Genomic DNA, 6,608 nt, shown 5'->3' on the forward strand with positions numbered 1-6,608 from the left:
CATTTTTCCTCTACAAACCCTAAACGATATGTGTTTGTAGAGAAAAAAGGGGGCAATGAGGTAACCAAAAATGATTCATCCACTAAATAAGCCACTAGCACACCAAACATGAGGAGTGGAGCTACAATGAAGCAACATAACTACATGGAACATGGAGAAATAGAAGGAGAGTGAAACTTGGAGCCCAAGACTTGAATGCCTATAAAAGGGCAATAATCCCATCAGCATGAGGGAAGGAAGAGAGAGGGAGAAAAGAGAGGTATAAGATCGTTCTATATTTTATAAGCATGCTGAACAAATACTGACTTGAGCGTTGGAGTGTTTTTTTTTTGCAGGTCCCCCCGCTTTCATTGTTGATAAGCAAAGATGGTGTCCAAGGCTTCTCAACGTGTTCAAAATTTCTTGTTGGTGGAGAATTGGAGTATCCGAAATTTTCCGCTCCAACATTGCTATTGTATCTGAAGTTAATTTATTGACTAATTCTAATGACTAGTGGGTTGATATAGGAGCAACAAGGCATATGTGTGCTAGTCTAAATTTATTTGTTACTTACCAATCCATTGTTGGTGGAGAAAATCTATACATGGGGAATGCAACTGCATCTGCCATTGCAGGGAAGGGAAAAGTGATGCTCAAACTTACTTTTGGAAAAGAGCTTTCACTCACCAATGTTCTACATGTTCCTGATATTCGCAAAAATTTGATTTCTGGTTCACTTCTGAGTAGCAAAGGTTTCAAAATAGTCTTTGAATCTGATAAGTTTGTAATCACCAAGGGTGTGGTGTATGTGGGAAAGGGCTACCTAGTTAAGGGGCTCTTCAAACTGAATGTACTTTCTGCTAATGCTATTAACAATAATCACAAGCCTAGTGCTTCTTCTACTTACTTGATTAAGTCCTCTACATTATGGCATGTAAGATTAGGTCATGTTAATTTTCGTTCTCTTCAAAGAATGGTTAACTTAGGCTTATTGCCCAAATGTTCCCTGAACAAAATATCTAAATGTGAGATATGCACATAATCTAAATATGCAAGACACTCATATAAATCAGTGGAAAAATCCAATGAAATACTTGGTTTAATCCATTGTGATCTTTGTGATTTCAAATCCACACCAACTCGTGGAGGAAAAAACTACCATATTTCTTTCATTGATGATTGCAGCAAGTACTATTATGTCTATTTGATTCATAGGAAAGCTGAAGCTTTAAACATGTTAAAGACATTTAAAGTCGAAGTTGAAAATCAACTAGACAAAAGAATAAAAGTCCTAAGATTGGATAGAGGTGGAAAATACGAATCTAATGACTTTGCAAAATTTTGTTCGACACATGGAATAATACATCAAACAACAGCTCCATATACTCTTCAACAAAATGGAGTGGCTGAACAAAAAAAATCGTACATTGAAGAATATGATTAATTCCATGTTGAACAGTTTTGGTGCACCACATAATTTATGGGATGAGGCACTCCTTGCTGCAAACACGATTTTGAACCGAATTCCACATAAGAAGACTAATTAATCTCCTTATGAAATCTGGAAAGGTAGGTTACCTACATATAAAACCTTGAAAGTGTGGGGTTGTCTTGCAAAAGTCCAAGTGCCTCTTCCAAAGAGACAAAACCTTGGACCAAAAACAGTGGATTGTATATTTATTGGTCATGCCAATAATTGTTCGGCATACAGATTTTTGGTTCATAAATTTGAAATTGCAGACATTCATGTAAATATGATACTTGAATCTGCAGAAGCTAAGTTCTTTGAGGAAATTTTTCCTTATAAAGATAGGTCATATGTTTTGAACAAAAGAGTACATGATGTTACTACAAGAAATGATGACAATAATCATGCTTCAACTTCTAGGGTTCAAAGCCAAGATTTGGAACCACGGAAGAGTAAAAGAGAAAAAATTGCAAAGGATTTTGGTCCTGATTTCCTCACTTTTGTAACCGAAGAAGAGCCTCAAACTTATAAGGCTGCATTAGAATCATCTGAAGCACCTTATTGGAAAGAAGCTATTCAAAGTGAAATAGAATCCATCATGCAAAATAATACATGGGAATTGGTTAATTTGCCTCCTGGAAATAAACTAATAGGACACAAATGGATTTTTAAGAGGAAATTGAGACCGGATGGTACCATAGACAAGTATAAAGCTCGTTTAGTTGCCAAAGGGTATCGTAAAAAAGAACTTGACTACTTTGACACTTATTCACCAGTAGCTAGAATAACATCTATAAGGTTATTAATAGTTGTAGCGTCTGTGGAACAACCTGAAGGTTTCATTGTCAAATGTCAAGAAAAGAAAGTTCACAAGTTGATTAAGTCATTATATGGACTCAAATATGATTACGAATGGATTTGTAATCAATGAAAGTGATAAATGCATTTATGTTAAGCAAATGAAAAATGCTTGTGTTATTGTATGTCTATATGTTGATGACATGCTTATAATGGGAACAAACAAAGATATGATTAACTCCACAAAGAAAATGCTAAGTTCTAGCTTTGATATGAAAGATATAGGATTAGCTGATGTGATTCTTGGAGTTCGAATCCTAAGGAATTCAGATGGATACGTCTTAACTCAATCACATTATGTTAAAAAGGTTCTAAAATGGTTTGGATATTATGAATGTAAACCTGCAGTAACTCCTTTTGATCCAATTCAAAAGCTTACTAAAAACGAAGAAGAGAGCGTATCTCAATTAGAGTATACACAATTATAGGTTGCTTGATGTACATTATGAATTGTACAAGACTTGATCTTGCTTATTTAATAAGCCGACTAAGTAAGTATTCAAGTAATCCTAGAAGAGATCATTGGAATGCTTTAATAAGGGTATTCAGATACCTAAAGCATACAATGAACTATGGTTTGCATTACACTCAATATCCCCCAGTATTAGAAGGATATAGTGATGCAAATTGGATTTCAGGGAGCACAAACAGTAAATCCACAAGTGGATATGTATTTACACTTGGTGGAGCAGTTGTGTCATGGACATCGTCCAAGAAAATATGTATAACACATTCGACAATGGAATCAAAGTTTATAGTCTTAGATACAACTACTGATGAAGCTAAATGGCTTAAACATTTTCTGGAAGATATTCCATTATGGCCCAAGACTGCAATATGTATACATTGTGACAGCATGGCTGCACACGGTCGAGCCAAAAATGTTGAATATGTAATGGGAAGTCGAGACATAAAAGGTGACAACATAAGACCATTAGACAGCTAATTAAGAATGGAATTATTTCCATTGATTATATTAAATTTAAGGAGAATATTGCTGATCCTTTGACAAAGGGCCTATCCAAGGATCAAGTGGCATTTACATCGAGGGGAATGGGGTTTAAAGCCAACTCAATGAGTTATAACTTGACGGAAACCTAACCTAGCTAATTGGAGATCCCATGGTCTAGGTTCAATAGGCAAACTAGTCGAGGAAAACTCAAAGTAAGAAACACATAATCCTTACTCATTCCTATGATGGAAAACAATGTGTTTCCTGTAAGACGTAGAGGGTGAATCACTATTCTTAATAATGCTAATATCTTATGTTTAAGATGAATAGAACAGGCTATTCCCAATTAGCATGACCTATATGAGATTGATGTGGGGTCGCATCTTTGAGAATTGATATGGCTATAATTCTCTAAAGGTCTCATGAAATCATGATATGTTCAGGACCAAAATGAACACAACCGTATAAATTGCAATGTGTCAAGATGTGCTATGTGTGATACTTATTGTTTCGATTTTCTACTAAGAATGATTAGTTCAAGATATTAAATTCCCTGCTTCCTTAGTAAATCCGATAAGTAACACCTATCCCGATGCATATCATATCTAAGTTCTCTGGAAAAACGTTACTAATTTCATACAGTGGCAAGAAATTTAGGAAATTCCACAAGTGGAAATTCCAATATTCAAGAAATGGGACCGCGGTGATCCACGAGGCTAAATGTGATCATACGTGGAGTGGCACCACCGTTACGAGGCTCCACCATGGCAACCACCGCGGTGGCCACCACGGCCACGACCCACGACGAGGTCTATGGCACCACCACCAAGGCCTGAGCCGTGCCATCTAAGCAAGCCCAAGCCGTGCCATCCAAGGCCCACAACACCAAAACCACAACCCAAGCCATGTCACTCCAAGCCCAACGTGTTGCCAAGCCGAGCCCTAGCCTAACACCCACATGCGCCACACGCCGAGCAGCCTACTCTCGTGGCCCAGCCTATTCCCCTTGAGCAGTCTGCTCTCATGGCACAACCTGCTCCCGTGGCCCAGCCTGCTCCCGCCAAGTAGCTTGCTCTTGTTGCCTAGCCTGCTTCTGCCGAGTAGCCTATTCGCGTGGCCCAACCTGCTCCCGCGACCCAATCTACTCTCGTGGCCTTCCAAGCAGCTCAAATTGATCCAAGATTAGTTCAACCGTCTCGGCTTCAAATTTTCGGACCAATGATTGAACTGGGAGCACTTTCACCACATTCTTTTATGGATTTGACATTTCCTAACTCAAATCTTGCGCCCGAAGTCTACTACACTTCCACTGCTCAAGGAGATGCATTTCTTCCAAGCTATTCCAACCCAAATGGAGAACAACACTTGTCTCGACAAGTCATAAAGTTGAAGAGCGCCCTCGCACAACAAACGACCTTGGTGAACCAGCTCTTACAGCGCACCGAGATGTAACATGCCTCAAACAAGGTGTCTCGAAGTAAGACAAGGGTAGACAAAGAACCCCTCTAGGAGCGTCCCGGCAAGCAGCCACTTGACCAGCAAAGAACCAAGCGTTTGGACAGTGTACACTCCCGATTGAGGCCCCCGAGATAGCGTATACTCTCGTCTTAGCGCGCGGAGGAACGTGCACTCTTGGCTAGGCCCATGAATGAGCATACATTCACAGTTGGGGTCACACTTCGATAGTCAACATGAGCAACCTTCAAAGCAAAGTGTTCATTCACAGCTAAGCCTGCAAGGAGCATCCTTCACCTCACATCGGAGTAGGCAGCACGACGAACGGAGAGCAGCAGTCATTCAATTTGGCTACTGGTAGCCTGCGAAGAACTCACTCGCCTACTAGGAACGCACCACACACACCGCATCCATGACATAGATGAACCAAACACATGGAAGAGCAGCCTAGAACAGCAAGTCACGACTGGGGGCAGCCAAGAGCTCTGCTACCCTAACAAAGGCAAATTTAGGAAGAAGTAAAGATACTCTTCACCAAGCGATTGTGTGATTTCCAACGCAATGAGGTCACAGACAAGGCACTGCGACAGAACATGAACAACATAAGTAGGTCACCCTTCACGGATAAGATCAAGCAGGCAAAGCCTCCATGCGAGTTCAATATGCCACATTTCACATCTTTCAAAGGGGATGAAGACTCGGAGAGACACTTAAAGTATTATCGAAGTGCAATGATCCTCTATCAAAACAATGACGATCTCATATGTAATATATCCGCCACCACTCTATAAGGCGAGGCGCAAGATTGGTTCTACACCCTGCCGCCACAATCTATCTGAAGTTTCGATGAACTTTCTTTGGTTTTTACCAATGAATATTCATCCTATCGCTCAATCAAAAAGAAGTATGACCATTTTTTCAACATCAAGAAGAACCCAAAATAGTCGCTTCGTGACTATGTGAAGAGGTTCAAAGCAGAAAAGGCAAGGATAATCGGATGCAACGACTTGAAAGCTAAAGCAGCCTTCCAAAAAGGACTTCCAGCAGACCACCCCCTATTCAAAAAATTGATCATGAAAGAAGATCTAACTCTAGCAGACTCTTTCGCTCTGGCAGAAAAGCATGCACTTTGGGACAAGGCACGCCAATGCACATTCAAGGACTTGAAGAAGTACCCGACATCACCTCTCTAATATCCAAACCAGAAGCAGAGGATGACTAATTCATATATTGAATGATATATGAAGTAGCAATAAGCTTTACCATCATATGAGAAGAGCTTGAGGCCTGATGTATTCCACAGTTCAAAAACTCTCATCGATGCTGTCAAAAATTCAAAAGCTAACTTTGGCAATAGTTGTTGCAACCCGAAAAGCTAACTTTGGAAGGACACACTCGGAAGCAAGTTTTGTCCTTGTCGCCCCAAAAGATTCTACATAGGAGCAACATGTACCGGCAGTTGAGCACTAACTCCTGTTGCGCCCCACATGGCCCTAGCCGACCCTTGCTCCATAATTTAGCTATAGAATGGTCTAATACCAACAGTTGAGCATCTCCTGCTACGTGTAACATGGCCCCAGCTCCACGACTCCCTACCATGCACCAAGATGCTAAGAAGTTATTACAAAAGTGCGACCGCTGTCAACGCTACAAGCCAATACCAGCACTGCCTGCTAGCGAGCTACACCTACATATAAGTCATTGGCCATTCATGCAATGGATAATCGACCTGGTAGGACTTATGCCACCTGCTACTAGGGGCAGAGGCATGATGATCGTGGCAACAGACTACTTCACCAAATATGTAGAAGCAGAGCCCAAGACGACCACGACTCAAATGGACATAGAGTACTTCATATTGAGGAACATCATTTGCCGATTTAACATCCCATAGTC

General features: G+C 40.5%; 1 pseudogene; it reads left to right on the top strand.

The window, feature by feature from the left end:
• Window positions 1–583: 583 nt before the first annotated feature.
• On the top strand, window positions 584–5,905 carry LOC148691793 (uncharacterized; annotated as a pseudogene).
• Window positions 5,906–6,608: the final 703 nt, after the last annotated feature.

This window comes from Pyrus communis, chromosome 13, assembly GCF_041283825.1.
Source record: "Pyrus communis isolate YQ-2024b chromosome 13, ASM4128382v1, whole genome shotgun sequence".
NCBI lineage: Eukaryota > Viridiplantae > Streptophyta > Magnoliopsida > Rosales > Rosaceae > Pyrus > Pyrus communis.